Raw genomic sequence first — 19,748 nt, 5'->3', positions numbered from 1 at the left:
GAAAGAGAAGCGAGCTAAGCCTGCCCCTCCCGCCCCCGTGCACCTTGCCTATCCACCCCAGCTAATATACCAGATCCCCAGCACCACAAGCCTGGCAGTGTGCAAGGAGCCCAGACAGGCCACGCCACCCCACAGTGAATCCCGCCCCTAGGAGAGGGGAAGAGAAGGCACACACCAGTCTGACTGTGGCCCCAGCGGTGGGCAGGAGGCAGACATCAGGTCTGACTGTGGCCCTGTCCACCAACTCCAGTTATACAAGACACAGCACAGGGGAAGTGCCCTGCAGGTCCACACCACTCCAGGGACTATCCAAAATGACCAAACGGAAGAAACCCCTCAAAAGAATCTCCAGGAAATAACAACAGCTAACGAACTGATCAAAAAGGATTTAAATAATATAACAGAAAGTGAATTTAGAATAATAGTCATAAAATTAATTGCCGGGCTTGAAAACAGTATAGAGGACAGCAGAGAAACTATTGCTACAGAGATCAAGGGACTAAGGAATAGTCAGGAGGAGCTAAAAAACGCTATAAACGAGATGGAAAATAAAATGGAAATGACCATGGCTCGGATTGAAGAGGCAGAGGAGAGAATAGGTGAACTAGAAAATAAAATTATGGAAAAAGAGGAAGCTGAGAAAAAGAGAGATAAAAAAATCCAGGAGTATGAGGGGAAAATTAGAGAACTAAGTGATGCACTAAAGGAAATAATATATACATAATTGGTATTCCAAAGGAGGAAGAGAGAGGAAAATGTGCTTAAGGTGTACTTGAAGAAATCATAGCTGAGAACTTCCCTGATCTGGGGAAGGAAAAAGGCATTGAAATCCAAGACGCACAGAGAACTCCCTTCAGACATAACTTGAATTGATCTTCTGCACGACATATCATAGTGAAACTGGCAAAATAGAAGGATAAAGAGAAAATTCTGAAAGCAGCGAGGGATAAACGTGCCCTAACATATAAAGGGAGACCTATAAGACTCGTGACTGATCTCTCTTCTGAATGATACATTGGATCAGATGGACTTGACAGATATATTTAGAACTCTGCATCCCAAAGCAACACGATATACTTTCCTCCCGAGTGCACATGGAACCTTCTCCAAGATAGATCAAATACTGGGTCACAAAACAGCCCTTCATAAGTATACAAGAACTGAGATCATACCATGCATACTTTCAGACCACAATGCTATGAAGCTTGAAATCAACCACAGGAAAAAGTCTGGAAAACCTCCAAAAGCATGGAGGTTAAAGAACACCCTACTAAAGAATGAGTGGGTCAACCAGGCAATTAGAGAAGAAATTTAAAAAGATATGGAAACAAAGGAAAATGAAAATACAACAATCCAAACACTTTGGGATGCAGCGAAGGCAGTCCTGAGAGGAAAATACATTGCAATCCAGGCCTATCTCAAGAAACCAGAAAAATCCCAAATACAAAATCTAACAGCACACCTAAAGGAAATAGAAGCAGAACAGCAAAGACACCCCAAACCCAGCAGAAGAAGAGAAATAATAAAGATCAGAGCAGAAACGAACAATATAGAATCTAAAAAAACTGTAGAGCAGATTAACGAAACCAAGAGTTGGTTTTTTGAAAAAATAAACAAAATTGATAAACCTCTAGCCAGGCTTCTCAAAAAGAAAAGGGAGGTGACCCAAATAGATAAAATCATGAATTAAAATGGAATTATTACAACCAATCCCTCAGAAACACAAGCAATTATCACGGAATACTATGAAAAACGATATGCCAACAAACTGGACAACCTGGAAGAAATGGACAAGTTCCTAAATACCCACACACTTCCAAAACTCAATCAGGAGGAAATAGAAAGGTTGAACAGACCCATAACCAGCGAAGAAATTGAATCAATTATGAAGGGAGTTCTCTATGCATCTTGGATTGCAATGCCTTTTTCCTTCCCCAGATCAGGGAAGTTCTTAGCTATGATTTCTTCAAGTACACCTTCAGCACTTTTCCCTCTCTCTTCCTCCTCTGGAATACCAATTATGCATAGATTATTTCTCTTTAGTACATCACTTAGTTCCCTAATTTTCTCCTCATACTCCTGGATTTTTTTTATCTCTTTCTCAGTTTCTTCTTTTTCCATAATTTTATCTTGTAGTACACCTATTCTCTCCTCTGCCTCTTCAATCCGAGCTGTGGTCGTCTCCATTTTATTTTGCAGCTCATTAGTAGCATTTTTAGCTCCTCCTGGCTGTTCCTTAGTCCCTTGATCTCTGTAGCAATAGATTCTCTGCTGTCTTTTATACTGTTTTCAAGCCCAGCGATTAATTTTATGACTATTATTCTAAATTCACTTTCTGTTATATTGTTTAAATAGTTTTTGATCAGTTCGTTAGCTGTTGTTATTTCCTGGAGTTTTTTTTGAGGGGACTTCTTCCGTTTTGTCATTGTGGATAGTCCCTGGAGTGTTGCGGGACTGCAGGGCACTTCCCCTGTGCTGTTTTGAATAACTTGCGTTGGTGGGCAGGGCGGCAGTCAGACCCTATGTCTGCCCCCAACTCACTGCTGGGGCCACAGTCAGACTGGTGTGTACCTTCTATTCTCCTCTCCTAGGGGTGGGATTCACTGTGGAGGGGCGTGGCCCGTCTGGGCTCCTTGCACACTGCCAGGCTTGTGGTGCTGGGGATCTGGCGTACTAGCTGGGGTGGATCGGAAAGGTGTACAGGGGCGGGATGGGCAGTGTCAGCATGCTTTTCCTTCGGAGATCCGCTTCGGGAGGGGCCCTGCAGCACGGGGAAGGAGTCAGAACCGCTGAAGGGATGGATCCGAAGAAGCACAGTGTTGGGTGTTTGCATGGTGTAAGCAAGTTCCCTAACAGTAACTGGTTCCCTTTGGGATTTTGGCTGGGGGGATGGGCAAGGGAGATGGAGCTGGCGAGCGCCTTTGTTCCCCACCAAGCTGAACTCTGTTGTCCGGGGCTCAACAACTCTCCCTCCCGTTGTCCTCCAGCCTTCCCGCTCTCCGAGCAGAGCTGTTAGCTTATAACCTTCCAGATGTTAAATCCTGCTTGCTATTCGAACACACTCCATCCGGCCCCTCTGCTTTTGCAAGCCACACTCGGGGGGGGGGGGGGGTCTGCTTTGCTGGCAGGCTGCCCCTCCACCCCGGCTCCCTCCCGCCAATCCATGTAATGTGCACTGTCTCTCCACCCTTCCTTCCCTCTTCCGTGGGCCTCTCGTCTACGCTTGACTCTGGAGAATCTGTTCTGCTAGTCTTCTGGTGGTTTTCTGGCTTATTTAGGCAGGTGTAGGTGGAACCTAAGTGATCCACAGGACGTGGTGAGCCCAGTGTCCTTCTCCGCCATCTTCCTCCTGATCTTTTTAAGTTTTTATATTAACTTTGAGAGCACATGCATGAGAGAGAGCATGCACATGAGAGGGGGAGGAGCAGAGAGAGAGGGAGAGAGAATCCCAAGCAGATTCTGCACTCCATGCCACACTACACACAGGGCTCTATCTCATGACTGTGAGATAGTGACCTGAGCCAAAATCCAGAGTCAGATACCCAATTGAATGATCCACCCAGGCAACCCCTAGAATTTTTACTAAACAGTTTTTTAATACATGAGAATTTTGAGACCACACATGAGAATTTCCAATATATACAGATTTATAGAAATACATACCTTTAAAAAATCTATTCTTGTTTTACAGGTCAGTAAATGAAAGGACAGAGAAGTTAAGTGACTGTCACACTGACAGTTTTATTACCTGACATGCACATGGATATGACCTTATTTTTTTATTTCTTCAATTGCAGTGTTGGTTTTCTCAGGAAGTTAAAAGCAGTACTGCTTTCTTTCAGAAGTGAGAGTGTCTGGGTGGCTCTAGTCAGTAGAGCGTCCAACTCCATTTCAGCACAGGTCATGATCCTAGGGTCATGGGATTGAGCCCTGCACCAGACTGCACACTGAGCATGGATCCTGCTTAAGATTCTCTCTCTATTCCTCTGCTCCTCTTCCTTGCTTATGCTCTCTCTTAAAAAAAAATGGAAAAAAATTGTATCTGAAGGGTTTAATAAGAGAAACCCATTAATGGAAGTTGCTTGAGGTGGCTAAGCAATAGGGAATAGGAATAATATGACGTTTATATTCTCCCCTGAAAAAGCTTGAATCTTTTCTTTATTCTTTGCTTAAACATGAGTAAGAATAGTATTGGGAGGCTCCTGGGTAGCTCAGTCAGTTAAGTGTCCAACTTCGACTCAGGTCATGATCTCACAGTTCATGAGTTCGAGCCCCGCGTTGGGCTCTGTGCTGACGGCTTGAAGCTTGGAGCCAGCTTCACATTCTGTGTCTCCCTCTCTCTCTCTGCCCCTCCCCCACTCACACTCTCTCTCTCAAAAATAAAACATAAAAAATTAAAAAATAAAGAATAACATTGGAAATATTAATCACAAAAGTAACGTGGTGTTCTGACTCAACTCTAACCCTCTTCTGGTGTACCTCTCAAGTTCAAGTTCCTAATCATGCTTTTTAGCGGTATGACATCAAGTGCTTCAAGTGAATACTTAAAGCGAAATTAGATGTAAGTGGTGAGATTTCCAAGCTCTCCTCTCTGAAATGAGTACTTACTTCTCTTCCTCTTATGTCTGAGGAAATGCTACCTGATTTGGGAGCTAGATGGTCCCTTCATAGGGAGCAGTGGGAGGTCTGTAGTTACGAATCCTATAAAATGGGGTAAGTGAGGAAGAAGCATTTTTTTAAATAGGAAATTTATTGTCAAATTGGTTTCCATACAATACCCAGTGCTCACCCCAACAGGTGCCTTCCTCAATGCCCATCACCCACTTTTCCCTCCCTCCCACCCCCATCAACCCTCAGTTTATTCTCAGTTTTTAAGAGTCTTTTATGGTTTGGCTCCCTCCCTCTCTTTTTTTTCCCTTTCCCTCCCCCATGGTTTTCTGTTAAGTTTCTCAGGATCCACATAACAGTGAAAACATATGGTATCTGTCTTTCTCTCTATGACTTATTACACTTAGCACAACACTCTCCAGTTCCATCCATGTTGCAACAAAATGCCAGATTTCATTCTTTCTCATTGCCAAGTAGTGTTCCGTTGTATATATAAACCATAACTTCTTTATCCATTCATCAATTGATGGACATTTAGGCTCTTTCCATAATTTGGCTATTGTTGAAAGTGCTGCTGTAAACATTGGGGTACAAGTGCCCCTAGGCATCAGCACTCCTGTTTCCCTTGGGTAAATTCCTAGCAGTGCTATTGCTGGGTCATAGGGTACATCTATTTTTAATTTTTTGAGGAAACTCCAGACTGGTTTCCAGAGTGGCTGCTCCAGTTGGCATTCCCACCGACAGTGCAAGAGTGTTCCCTTTTCTCCATGTCCTCTCCAGCATCTATAGTCTCCTGATTTGTTTATTTTGGCCACTCTGAACTGGCGTGAGGTGATATCTGAGTGTGGTTTTGATTTGTATTTCCCTGATGAGGAGCGACATTGAGCATCTTTTCATGTGCCTGTTGGCCATCTGGATGTCTTCTTTGGAAAAGTGTCTATTCTTGTCTTCTGCCATTTCTTCACTGGATTATTTGTTTTTTGGGTGTGGAGTTTGGTGAGTTCTTTATAGATTTTGGATACTAGCCCTTTGTCCGATATGTCATTTGCAAATATCTTTTCCCATTCCGTTGGTTGCCTTTTAGTTTTGTTGATTGTTTCCTTTTTTTTTTTTAATCTCTACTGTATGTCAGTACCTTCTTGAATCCTAGATACACAAAAACAACAGAGTCTACCCAATAGCCTTTGAGAGTAAGGCATGCAGATTCATAAACGACTCGTAAAGCGGTAAGTGAAGGAATTACACTGTAATTATTGTCAATAATTACACTGTAGTTAATTTTACACAATTTTTATTTACACAATAATGTAGTTAATATTACACAATAATTACACTGTAGTAAAGATTACAGATGAATTCATACTTTCTGGGAGATTTTAGAAAACTTCACAGTAGAATGTGTTGCAGACAACTGGGGAGGAAGATAAGAGAGGTGATGGGAAGGAGTCAGTAAAAAAGCCCTAGTCAATTTAATCATTCTCTCCAGTAAGCTGAAATGCTTTGGTAAATGAGGTGTGTGCACAGAGGGAGGGAGAAAAATTTAAGCTAATGCTTTAGAAAGGATGAAAGTGAACATAACTAAGTGATCAAAATGTGTAGTACAGATTTAATAACTACATAAGAAATAATCTACCTTCAAGTCTCTGGGTAAAAAATCATAAATGACTTAGGATGAACTAATGTAAGAGCACCACATAGTAGGGAAAACATAGCCCTCCAAAAGGTTTGGCATAGAAAATAAATGGTCTTGGGAAAAAGGTCCTGCAAATATTTTAGGAAATATTTATGGACTAGGAATATGTATAAAATCATATTGTGTATATTCTGGAAGATGTGACCATACAATGGTGAGTTCTATGAAGACAAGTTGAGCCGTCCATACCTCCAGAAAAACAGTTAAGCCAGTAATACCCCAAGGCATAAGTGGAGGGCAAATGTGGAATTGTGTCCAGGTGTGCCCAAAGCAGCTCAATATGGTTATCCCTCGCTAGTTTTCAAATAGAACATTAGCTATATTGGGCATATGTTGCCTTTAGATATCTAAACAATGTGTGTTGGAGCAGGAAAGCAAACCAGATAGTGGGACTTCTTTTAAACCAGATTTTACAGTCTTCAGTCTCTAAGTGTTGCTGCTTTTCCTGTTATGGGGGATTTGTTTTAAAAACCTATTTAGGATAGTGGTGCTGGTTATGGAGCACTGTGAGTGTGCTTAGTACCACTTAATTGTACACTTAAAAATGGTTAGGGGCTCCTGGGTGGCGCAGTCGGTTAAGGTCCGACTTCAGCCAGGTCACGATTTCGCGGTCCGTGAGTTCGAGCCCCGTGCCAGGCTCTGGGCTGATGGCTCAGAGCCTGGAGCCTGTTTCCGATTCTGTGTCTCCCTCTCTCTCTGCCCCTCCCCCGTTCATGCTCTGTCTCTCTCTGTTCCAAAAATAAATAAAAACGTTGAAAAAAAAATTTTTTAAAAATGGTTAAAATGGTAAATTTTATGTATATTTTACCACAATTTACAAAATAGAAAAACTGATATTTACCCTTTAAAAGTAGTGTTTTCATTTTGATTCTCTTTAAGCTTGCTTTCACATCTTTTATTTGCTGTTTAAGAAGCTGTTCTTTAAGAATCAAGTTGTTACCTATGTATAATCTTCCTTTCTTATAAAAAATCAGTTATCAATTTGAATTTAGAAAGTATTATTTGTGGAGAACAAAGCCCTTTTTGAAAATCCTATTTATTAAGCATTTTATGCTCTAAAGCTTCCCAGATAGTTATGAATGGTACTACTCATTATATACTAATACTTGTGCACAGTAATAGTTATTTACACTGGGGAAAAACTTAAGGGGAGCGTAACTAACATTACATTTTTCAGAACTGGATCCAGGATTTAAAATGTCTGGTCCCTTTCCTGTGCTCAGAGATACGGCCATGTCACCTTCCTGTGGTTGCCTACTAATTCATTCTCTTATTTTTCAGGTACATGCTAAAGTACATTCATGCCTGAAAAATATTCACCAGTCCTTCCCAGTTTAATATTCTGCTGAATCTCATAGTGGAGTCCTATTTGGAGGTGGTTGGGCTCCCTTCCCCATCCCCCACCTCTGACACACACATACTCATGATGTGTCTACTTCTAGAAAAGACAAAAACAGGGCCTTATTGGCTTGAAAGGTACTAGGAGCTTAAAAGAGAAAAAACAACTCATCAGTATAATGAGAAAATTTGGGATCTGAGAGAGAACAGTTGTTTAGTTTCTTTTAAAAGGCAGACATGATGGCAAAAGATAAATTGATCTGTTTTAATTAAGTTAAAGCATTAGACCATTTAAGTGAATGTTCAGTTGTGCCAGGGAGTGTGTTGAATATAATGTGTTACTTAAAACTTTTAGTAACTAAAACTTCTTACCTGTTTACAAGAGGAATGTGATAGCACTGTCAACCAAATTGTTGTGAAATGAATAAAATGCATAAAAGACCTTAAAACCATTTTTAAGGTCTCTTTTACTCATTAAAGTCTTGTGGTGCTTCATTAATTTTAATGGTATAATCTGGTTCTGATTGAAGTGCACCGGAATGTAGTTAGTGCCTCATCAGTACTGATGAGTTCCCAGTAATTCAGGCTATGATGGCAAATTACATGTCTCTGTTTACATCTACTCCATGCATGTTTGCCCATGTCTTCAGCACAGCTTTTACATTCCAGGATCCCAGTGTCTTCTTTTTGAACCTCACCTATGTTATTTAAAATAGATTTCTATTTTCAGAGATGCTTTTATACAACTGAGTTGTGTACAAATATTTTGTGGAGATGCTAAAACAAAACATTTCTTCCCCATATCTTCAGATTCAATATACAGATAGCCTATATGAGTCCAATGCCTTTTTGAAAAGTAAGGAGTCTGATGTATATGTTAAAAAGCAAATAACAGGATCAGTTCATTGCATTTCCACTGTAGCTCTAAGATTCATAAAAGTAAAATTTTTAATTCAAGTATAATTAGTCTACAGTATTATATTAGCTTCAGGTGTGCAACATGATTCAGTCATCCTATACATTTCTCAGTGCTCATCATAAGTATACTCTTAATCCCATTCACCTATTTCACCTGTTTCCTTCCCTACCCTACTTACTTCCCCTCTGGCAACCACAAGTTCTATATTAAGAAACTGGTTTATTTCTTTTTTTTCTTTAATTCTATATATGAATGAAATCATAGAGCATTTGCCTTTCTGTGACTGATTGCATTTAATATTATACCCTCTAGATCCATCCATGTGGTCAAATAACAAGATTACATTCTTTTTAATGGCTGAGTAATACTCCATTGTATATATATACCGCGTCTTCTTAAATCCTGCTTTTACAATTCCTTAGTTATAGCTCTCAAACTGATTTACTCATTGTCAAACATAAGTTACTCTTAAAGAAAGGATAGATAATTATGGTGCTACCTCTTTAATCTTTGACCTCTCTTGTGGGCATTTTTACAGCACTAGGATAAGTGACTCAATAAACATAGGGGTCCAAAGCAGGTAATCAAATGGTCTAATGCCATCCCTACCAGAGGAGGAAACAAGAGTACTGAGACATAAGTAGCAACTGGGAAGGGCTTTCTTGTGATGTAAAAGGCCTATCCACCAGATGTGACCTTCCCTTTTCTAGATTCCATGATAACCATTCGCCTTCTCTTCACATAAGTTTTGTTGTTGTTATTGTTGTTCTTTTGTTTGTTTTTTTTGCAGAAAGGATAAAATATAGTTAATTTGGCTTCTTCTGAATCACCTGATTGTAGACTTGGAGTTCTTTGGTTTGGTCTTCCAGATGACTAGTCTCCATTATGTGCAGATTTTTCTAGTTTAATTCTCAGATGACTTTTTATTTACCTTTTTTTTTCTTGAGGGTGTTGAGCCTCCCTCATATATGCTTTGTATCTCAATTAAATTATAAGCCCATGTATAATTACCTACCTATATTAAATAATTTTGGTTGACCTTTGAATAGCATGGGTTTGAACTGCATGGATCCACTTACATGTAGAATTTTTTTTTAATTTTTTTTTTTAACGTTTATTTATTTTTGAGACAGAGACAGAGCATGAATGGGGGAAGGGCAGAGAGAAAGGGAGACACAGAATCGGAAGCAGGCTCCAGGCTCTGAGCCATCAGCCCAGAGCCCGACGCGGGGCTCGAACTCACGGACCGCGAGATCGTGACCTGAGCCGAAGTTGGACGCTTAACCGACTGAGCCACCCAGGCGCCCCACATGTAGATTTTTTTAGTAGAATATTATGAATGTATTTTCTTTTTAGGATATTCTTGACTTTTTTTTTTAACTTTATTATAAGAATACGGTATATAGTACATATAACATACAAAATCTGTGTTAATTGACTATGCTCTCTATAAGGCTTCTGGTCAACAGTAGGCTACTAGTTAAGTTTTAGGGAGTCAAAAGTTATACATAGATTTTTGACTGTGCAGGGGATCGGCACCCCTAACCCCCACATTGTGTAAGGGTCAACTGTATTTTTAATGTGGAGAGATGGTGATTACTTCATTTCTACCTTGATTATTGAATCAAATACAATAGATAGTCCATAATTTATACCAAAGTTTTATTCTATTATAATTAACAACAGCTACATATCTCTTCACATTAAAAAGTTAGACTTGATTCCATTTTAAATTTTAAAAAGTAGTTACGAAGTTTTTTTGACATTCAGAAATGAATAAGAAATTTATTTCTGGGTACAAGCAAGTGAGAAGTGGTCACGTTTGTGGAAGGGATAATCAGTCGTGACAGGAGAAGGAGGTACAGAGCTGCTTTTATACAAAGGGACAGGGAGAAATAGGTGTGGAATTCAGATGTCCACTTGGAGGTACTTGGAGTACCTCCTGGTACTCCGTTGTATTGTTGTAACATTGTAAAACAAGACCGATGCAAAAAGGGTGCAATTGCCAAGCCTCAGGATTGAAGGTTTTGCTCACACAGAAGAAAAGGCCCTAACGTCAGCCAAGGTGATAGTTGAAAATGAGGAAAATTTAGAATGGATAATGGATGCAGCTGAAGAGAAATACCAGTTGCAACAAGGGGGATTTAGTTCATACCACTAAACTGTCTTCTAAGATCTTCTGTAGGAAGTGAGATTCCTGGAAGCCACAGAGGAGCTTCTTCTAGAAGTAAGTGTATATGATACAAAGAGTAGATGGTAGTGGCCGTGAAAATGTATTACTGAGATTTTCTCTTGCAGGGGGCATAATTGACAGCTCCAGGTACAGCCCCCCTGGATCAACCATAATGTTCGTACTGAGGCCAGTGTTCTCATGGTCTGCTTGCAGCCCATAAATGAGCAAGGCCCATTCTTGCCTTAGGAGATACATGACTCTTCTAACAGGTGTGAAGACCCCCCATTGGCCTGCATGAAACTTTCCTGGACCTGTGTTGTAGTCTGGGACTTCCTTTTTTCTCTCTGTCTAGTGTCATGATTCAAACACATCTGCTTGTCCTGCTCCTTCCTACAAATAGCACTTTCATGTTGAATCCTGCCATGGCATCTGCTTTGCCTGCAGATCCATACACAGTTGAGGTTTAAGTCCTTTGAATTCTTCCTGATACTTGGTCAGCTTGTCCTATGGAATACTGAGAAAGGAATGTTGGGTATTTGTTTATTTCCTCTTTAAGTTTTGTCAGTTTGGGCTTCATGTATTTTGAAACATACTAAATGGATACATATTTAGAATTTTTAAGTTTTCTTAGTGGATTTGCATGTGTATAATTATAAAATGTCCTCCCTGTATCTTTTTACGACTTAAAACAAGGACCATTTTATTATCTTTTATGATTATTTGGGTTGCCTGGGCTTAGCTGAATGGTTTTTTTTATGTTTTGGAGATTTATCAGTTTTTTCGCATGCATCCGTAGTTTTTTGTTGTTATTTTCACTGAGTAGGATTCAGACTATTATTAAAATCAGCATTTTTAGGGGGTGCCTGGGTGGCTCAATCAGTTAAGTGACCAACTTTAGCTCAGGTCATGATCTCATGTTTTGTGGGTTTGAGCTCCGTGTTGGACTCTGTGCTGACAGCTCAGAGCCTGAAGCCTGCTTCAGATTCTGTTTCCTTTTTTCAGTCCCTTCCCTGCTCGCTTGCTCTCTCTCTCTTAAAAATAAACATTTTTTAAAAATCAGCATTTTTGCATTTTCCAGTGTCTTCAGGGTATCAGTCTCCTGACTTACTATGTTTTTAAATTTTTAATTCCAGAAGAGTTAGTATATAGTGTTACATTCATTTCAGGTATACAATCCGGTATACAATTCTATACATTACTCAGTATAGAACAATTCTATACATTACTCAGTGCTCATCAAGATAAGTGTACTCTTAATCCCCTTGATGTATTTCACTCATCCCCCTCACTCACCTCCCCTCTCATAACCGTCAGTTTGTTCTCTGTAGTTAAGTCTGTGTTTTGTTTTGGTTTTTTTTCTTTGTTTTGTTTCTTAAATTGTACATAAGAGTGAAATCATGTAGGATTTATCTTTCTCTGATTTCACTTAGCATTATGCTCTCTAGATCCATCTATTTTGTTGCAAATGGCAAGCTTTCATTCTTTTTTATGTCTGAGTAATATAATGTAGTATTTATATATCACGTCTTCTTTATCCATTCCTCTATCAGTGGACACTTGGGCTGCTTCCATAATTTGGCTATTGTAAATAATGCTGCAGTAAACAGAGAGGTGCATATGTCTTTTCAAATTAGTGTTTTTGTGTTCTTCAGATAAATACTCAGTAGTGAATTTATTTGATCATATGGTAATTCTATTTTTAATTTTTTGAGGAGCCTCCATTCTGTATTCCACAGTGGATACACCAGTTTGCATTCCCACCAACAGTGCAACAGGGTTTCTTTTTCTCCACACCCTTACTACAGTTGTTTTTATGTATTTTTTATGTTAGCCATTCTCAGAGGTGAGAGGTGCTACCTCATTGTGGTTTTGATTTATATTCCCTGATGATGAGGAATGATGAGCATCTTTTCATGTGTCTGTTGACCATCTGTATATCTACTTTGGAGAAATGTCTGTTCAAATGCCTATTTTTCAATTGGATTATTTGTATTTTTGTGTTGAATTGTATTAAGTTCTTTATAGATTTTGAGTGCTAAACCTTTAGCAGATACATTATTGGCAAATATCTTCTCCCATTTGGTTGTTCATCTTTTAGTTTTGCTGATTCTTTGCTCTTCTGTGCAGAAACTTCTTATTTGATGTGGCCCCAGTAGTTTATTTTTGCTTTTGTTTCCTTTGCCTCAGAAGTGATACCTAAAAAATGTTGCTATAGCCAATGTCAGAGAAACTGCCTGTGCTCTCTTTTAGGATTTTTATGGCTTCTGGTCTCACATTTATATCCTAAATTCATTTGGGGCTTATTTTTGTGTATAGTGTAAGTGGTCCAGTTTCATTCTTTTGCATGTAGCTGTCCAGTTTTCCCAACACCATTTGTTGAAGAGACTTTTTCCCAGTGCGTACTCTTGCCTCCTTAGTCAAAGAATAATCGACCTTATAATTGTGGGTGTATTTCTGGGCTCTGTGTTCTATGCTATTGATCTGTGTGTCTGTTTTTGTGCCAGTACCATGCTATTTTGATTACTGCAGCTTTATAGTTTATCTTGAAATCTGAGTTTGTAATGCCTCCAGTTTTATTATTCTTTTTCAAGATTGCTTTGGCCATTTGGGGTTTTTTTGTGGTTCCATACAAATTTTAGGATTATACCAGCTCTGTGAAAAATGCTGTTGGTATTCTGATAAGGATTGAATGAAATCTGTAGATTGCTTTGGATAGTATAGATACTTTAGCATTATTCTTCCGATCCATGAGCATAGACTATCTTTCTATTTGTGTCATCTTCAATTTCTTTCATCAGTGACTTAAGAGTTTTCAGAGTATAGGTCTTTGACCTCCTTGGTTAAGTTGATTCCTAGGCATTTTATTATTGGGGGAGGGACAATTGTAAATGGGATTGTTTTCTTAATTTCTCTTTCGGCTGCGTCATTATTAGGGTATAGAAATGCAGTGGATTTCTGTATTTTGATTTTGTATCCTGCAACCTTATTGAATTCGTAGTAGTTTTTTCATGGAGTAATTAGAGTTTTCTATGTATAGTATCATGTCATCTGTGAATAGTGACAGTTTGACTTCTTCCCTTCTAATTGGATGTTTTATTTCTTTTCCTTGACTGATTGCTGTGGCTAGGATTTCCAGTACTTTTTGAATAAAAGTGGTGAGAGTGGACATCTGGTCTTGTTCCTGATCATAAGGGGAAAACTCTGAGTTTCAAAAGGGATGAAAGACCTAAATGTGAGATGTGAAACCATAAAAATCCTAGAGAAGAATACAGGCAATAAAGTCTGATGTTGGCTGTAGCAACTTCCTACTAGATAAATCTCTGGAGGCAAGGGAACAAAAGCAAAAATGAACTATTGGCACTTAAGATAAAAAACTTAAAAGGCAATCTTTGGAATGGGAGAAGATACTTGCAAATTACATATCTGATAAAGAGATAGTATCCAAAATGTACAAAAACTTATAAAATTCAACACCCCAAAAACAATCCAGTTAACAAAAGGACAGAAGACATGAATAGACATTCCTCCAAATAAGACATACAGATGGCTAATGGATAAATGAAAAGATGCTCAACATCACTCACCATCAGGGAAATGTCAATCAAACGTACAATGAGATATCCCCTCATACCTGTCAGAATGGCTAAAATTCACAGCTCAGGAAGTAACATGTTGATGAGGATGCAGAGAAAGGGGAACCCTTTTACACTGTTGATGGGAATGCAAACTAGTAAAGTCACTCTGGAAAACAGTATGGAGGTTCCTCACAAAGTTAAAAGAACTATCCTATGATCTAGCAATTGCCCTACTAGGTATTTACCCAAAGGATACAAAAATACTGATTTGAAGTGATATATGCGCCCCAATGTTGATAGCAGCATTATCAATAATAGTCAAACGATGGACAAAGCCCAAGTGTCCATCAGCTGATGAATGGATAAAGAAGTTGAGGTATATTGGGGCACCTGGGTAGCTCAGTTGGTTAAGCATCTTACTCTTGGTTTTGGCTCAGGTCATGATCTTACGGTTCATGAGCTCAAGCTCAACATCAGACTCCATGCTAGCAGTGCAAAGCCTGCTTGTGATTCTCTTTGCTCCTCTCTAGCCCCTCCCCCACTTGCTTTCTCCATCTTTCTCAAACTTAAAGTTGTTATATGTATACTGTATATATATGTATACATACATATGTAATATTGTGTGAAATATTACTCAGCCATCAAAAGAATGAAATATTGACGTTTGCAATGATGTGGATGGAGCTAGAGAATATCATACTAAGCAAAATATGTCATTCAAAAACAAATACCATAAGATTTCAGTCACATGGGGAATTTAAGATATAAAACAGATGAACATGCAGGGGAAAAAGAGAGGCAAACCATAAAACAGACTCTTAACTATAGAGAATAAACTGAGGATTGCTGGAGGAGAGGTGGGCAGGGGGGTGGGTTAAATGGGTGGTAGGTATTTAAGGAGGGCACTTGTGATGAGTACTGGATGTTGTAACTAAGTGATGGATCACTAAATTCTACACCTGAAACTAATATTGCAGTGTATGTTAACTAAATGGAATTTAAATAAAAACCTGAAAAAGAAAAAAATAAAAGTTTGGGAAAAATTTGCCCTCAGTCATATAGTCAATTAGTGGCAGAGCCTGAATTTAAAGCAAATCTTTTGACCTCAAAACAACGTCTTGTGGCTGCCTCCAAAACATGTTCTTCGGTGACTTTTGGCCTGAGAGAGAATAACCAATTCCCTTTGAGCCAACATACTTATGATGATGATGTGGCAGCACAGAAGTCAAGGAGAAGGACAACATTTCTCTTCCCCACGGAAGAGGGCCAGAATGATTTCTCAGCTGCCAAAGCTTATTCTTTCTGCATTCTGCTTCAGATACAAAGATCGTTTCAAATTAAAAAGGTCCTGTGATTCAGAACAATATTCTGTGCACATCATTGCTTCATGAATGTTGATTGAACTAGATCTTAGGAAATGGGAACTACTGGCATGCTATGACTACTTTGGCTGAAATATGACATTCAACTAGAATTTTAATAGTTACAAGTCTCTCTATCTCTTTCAGGAGACTCATATAAAACATCTTTTATTTGCACTATAATTTTGCCAATGTGCTTGTTTTGTGTGCCAGAAGTATAACTTAGCACAACTTCTGCAAACAGGATTATATCTATCAAATATTTGGCAATGCTTGAGGAGAAAGAATGTTCTCCTATCTAATTAAGATGCTGTTACATGATCTGAAAATTGTCTGAGGAGCAGTCAGCGAAGGATATTTAATGAATATGGAGATTTCAACAAAAATTGAGATGCCAGATTGAGCATTAGGAATTCATTGTAGACATGGTTATTAAATGCATGTCTTTAGATATGAATATCTTGTTCTTAAAAAGGAAAGTTACAGATGAATAATTCCTGGAAATACAATAAAGGTCAAATAGCCTTATAAATCAAGAATTTCAAATGTAGGTAAGATAATTAAAGTCTGTGGGCAAACTAATATTCAATGCAAATGTGGTTTTGATATTGATGAGTAGAATTAGTGGCAAAGGTGACAAATGAATTCAGTAAAAATACAACAAAAAGGAAGAGATACTCGCCATACATTCTGTGCTGTTAATTCTTCCTGTTAATTATGCTGTTGAGGATGATGTAATACAGATTTCAGAAATTTGTTTTTTTTTCCCCTGTGACTATGTTTCCATTACTGTACTTCTCATGTTATTGGGTTTTTTTTAATTTTATAACGGGAAGTTTGTAAGTCTTAATCCACATCACTTATTTCAGTGATTCCACACGCACATTCTCACCTCTCCTCTGGCAAACAATAGTTTCTTTTCTGTATTTATGGATCTGTTAGTTTTTTATTCTTTTGTGTTTGTCATTCCACATATAAGTGAAATCATGTGGTATTTGCTTGTTCTCTAACTTACTTCACTTAGCAAAATACTCTCTAGGTGCATCCATGCTGTTGCAAAGGGCAAGATCTCATTCTTTTTTATGGATGAGTAATATTCTGTTGTGTGCATAGATGAGCTCTTCTTAATCTGTTCAACTTCTCAGTGGACACTTACACTGTTGCTACATCATGTCTCTTGTAAATATTGCTGCAGTAAACATAGGGGTGAATATATCTTTTCAAATTTGTGTTTTTGTTTTCTTTGGGTAAATAGCCAGTAGTGGAATTCTTAGATTTTATGGTGTTTACATTTTTAATGTTTTCAGGAACCTCCATAGTTTTCCACAGTGGCTATACCCATTTACATTGCTACCAACAGTGCACAAGGGCTCCTTTTCTTCTACATCCTCACCAACACTTGTCATTTCTTGTCTTTGTGATTCTGGTCATTATGACAGGTATGAGGTGCTATCTCATTATGATTTTGGTTTGCATTTCCTTGATGATAGTGATGTGGAGCATATTTTCATGTATCTGGCCATTTGTATGTCTTCTTGGGGCAAAATATCTATTCAGGTGCTCTGCCCATCTTTTCATGTGATGATTTGTTGTTTCTTTAATTGTGTGAGTATTTTGCTATTTTGGAAATGAACCCCTTATTGGAAATACCACTTGTACATATTCTCTCCCATTTGGTAGGTTGTCTTTTTGTTCTATTGGTGGTTTCCTTTACTGTGTAAAAGCTTGTTGTTTTGTGGTGGTCCCAATGGCTTATTACTGCTTTTGTTTTACTTGCCTGAGGAGACCTATCCATAGATCTGCTGAGGCTAGTGTCCAAGGATTTACTGCCTAGATTTTCTCTTAGGAGTTTTATGGTTCCATGCCTCACATTTGGGTCTTTAATCCATCTTGAGTTTATTTTTGCATATGGCATAATAAAGTGGTACAGTTTCATTCTTTTGCATCTAGCAGTCCAATTTTCCCAGCACTATTTATTGACTGTCTTTCCCCCATTATATACTCTTGTCTCCTTTGCCTGTACATTTACTGATCACAGGATCATGGATTCATTTCTGAGCATTCTGTCTTGTTCCATGGACCTATGTGTCTCTTTTTCTGCTGGCATCATAGTGTTATGATGACTATAGCCTTGCAGTACATCTTGAAATCTGCAACTGTGATAGCTCCAGCTTTGTTTTTCTCTCTCACGGCTGCCTTGGATGTTCAAGGTCTTTGTCGGCTTCGTGGAAATTTGGAGATTATTCATTCTAGTTTGGTGGAAAATACTAGTAGTGTTTTGATAGGTATTGCATTGAATCTGTAGGTTGTTTGAGCAGCCCAGACAGTCCAATGATATTCATTCTTCCAATTCATGAGCATGTTATATCTTTCCATTTGTGTAATCTTCAAATTTCTTTGATTAGTATCTTCCAGTTCTCAGAGTATAGATCTTTCACCTCCTTGGTTAAATTTATTCCAGTGTGTGTTGTTTTTGGGTGCAATTGTAAAAGGGATCGTTCTTAATTTCTCTCTCTGCTATTTCATTATTGGTGTGTAGAAATGCAACTGATTTCTGTATATTAATTTTGTATTCTGCAACTTTACTGATTTCACATATTATACTTTCTTCCTGTTTTTTGTGTTTTTTTTTTTTTTTGATGGGAACTTTTGGGTTTTGTATGTATAGTATCATATCACCTGCAAGTAGTGACAGTTTTACCTGTTCATTACCACTTTAGATGCCTTTTATTTCTTTCCTTGTCTGACTGCTGTGGCTAGGATGTCCAGTACTATGGTGAATAAAAGTAGTGAGAGTGGGCATGCTCATCGTGTTCCTAATCTTAGAGGAAAAACTTTCCATTTTTCACCTATTAAGTAGTATGCAGTTAGCTGTGAGTTGTTCATATAAGGCCTTTATTATATTGATGTCTGTTTCTCCTGAACCCACTCTGGTGAGAATTTGTATCATGAATGGATAGTATATTTTGTCAGATGCTTCTTCCACATCTATTGAGATGATTATATGGTTTTTATCCTTCCTGTTATTAATGTGGTATATCTCATTGATTTGTGGATATTGAATCACTGTGCATCCCAGAAATAAATCCCACTTTATCATGATGAATGATCCTTTTCATGTATTGTTGAATTTAATTTGCTCATGTTTGTCCAGGGAGTTTTGCCTGTATTCATCATGGATGTTGGCCTGTGGTTTTTCTATCTTCTTGTGTCTTTGGTGTTGGTATCAGGCTAATGCTGATGTTGTGGAATGAATTTCACTTTTCCTTCCTCTTTGGGTTTTGGGAATAGTTTGAGAAAAATAGGTATTAACTCTTCTGTAAATGTTGTGGTGTAGGTTTAGATCACAAGGGTTGCTTCCTTTTTATATCAGTATCCCTATATTTTTATGCCAGTGCTGCTTTTCAGCTCTTATTCCAAAAAAAAAAAAAAAAAGAAAAGAAAAGAAAAGGAATAATGTTGGCATATGCCCCTGTTGTTGGGTCTCTTCAACTCCTGTATGCTTATGTTTCTCTTTAGCTATATGTATTTGCCTTCATCTACCTATTTTCATGTAAGTCCTTTCAGAAGAGGGATGTTGATGTCTGTTGGTTTCCCCAAAGGACGGTTTAAGGGATATTCAGAGATCAGTTATCATAATAATACAATATTGGTTCTTAAGTTATTATGCCTTCTTCTACAAACCCCTTACATTGTACATGCAATGTGATGAGCACTTCTAAATGCACTTCCCAATGATCACTGTTCTGCTCCCAGCAGCCCTATGAGGTGTTCATGATCATTGTGCTCATTTTATACAAAGGAAACTGAGGAACGCAGAAACTAAATCATTTGATGTCATGGTGGGAAAGTTGGGACTTAGGCCTAGTCAGTCTGGCTGTAGAGTCAACATGCTTGGCCAGGATACCTCTGTTCTCTACCCTTTATCTTTCTGCCCCTAGAATGCTCATTACTACGTGAAGTTCTGATCTCTTATCTGTCTACAGGCCTCGGTTGGCAGAACAGCCCTCTACCCCATCCCATTCAGGGTACTTAACATAATATCCTCAATTATATTGGGTCCAGTTTCCTTGTCTAAATT

General features: G+C 38.5%; 1 long non-coding RNA gene across 2 annotated transcripts in view; it reads left to right on the top strand.

Annotated features, from left to right (window-relative positions):
- The window catches only part of LOC113593581 (uncharacterized), a 44,368-nt gene that overhangs the window by 9,895 nt on the left and 14,725 nt on the right, over positions 1–19,748 (top strand). The window lies entirely within an intron of this gene.

Source organism: Acinonyx jubatus, chromosome A1 (assembly GCF_027475565.1).
Source record: "Acinonyx jubatus isolate Ajub_Pintada_27869175 chromosome A1, VMU_Ajub_asm_v1.0, whole genome shotgun sequence".
NCBI lineage: Eukaryota > Metazoa > Chordata > Mammalia > Carnivora > Felidae > Acinonyx > Acinonyx jubatus.
Note: the sequence above shows the minus strand (reverse complement) of the source record. Positions and strands in the feature narration are given on the sequence as shown.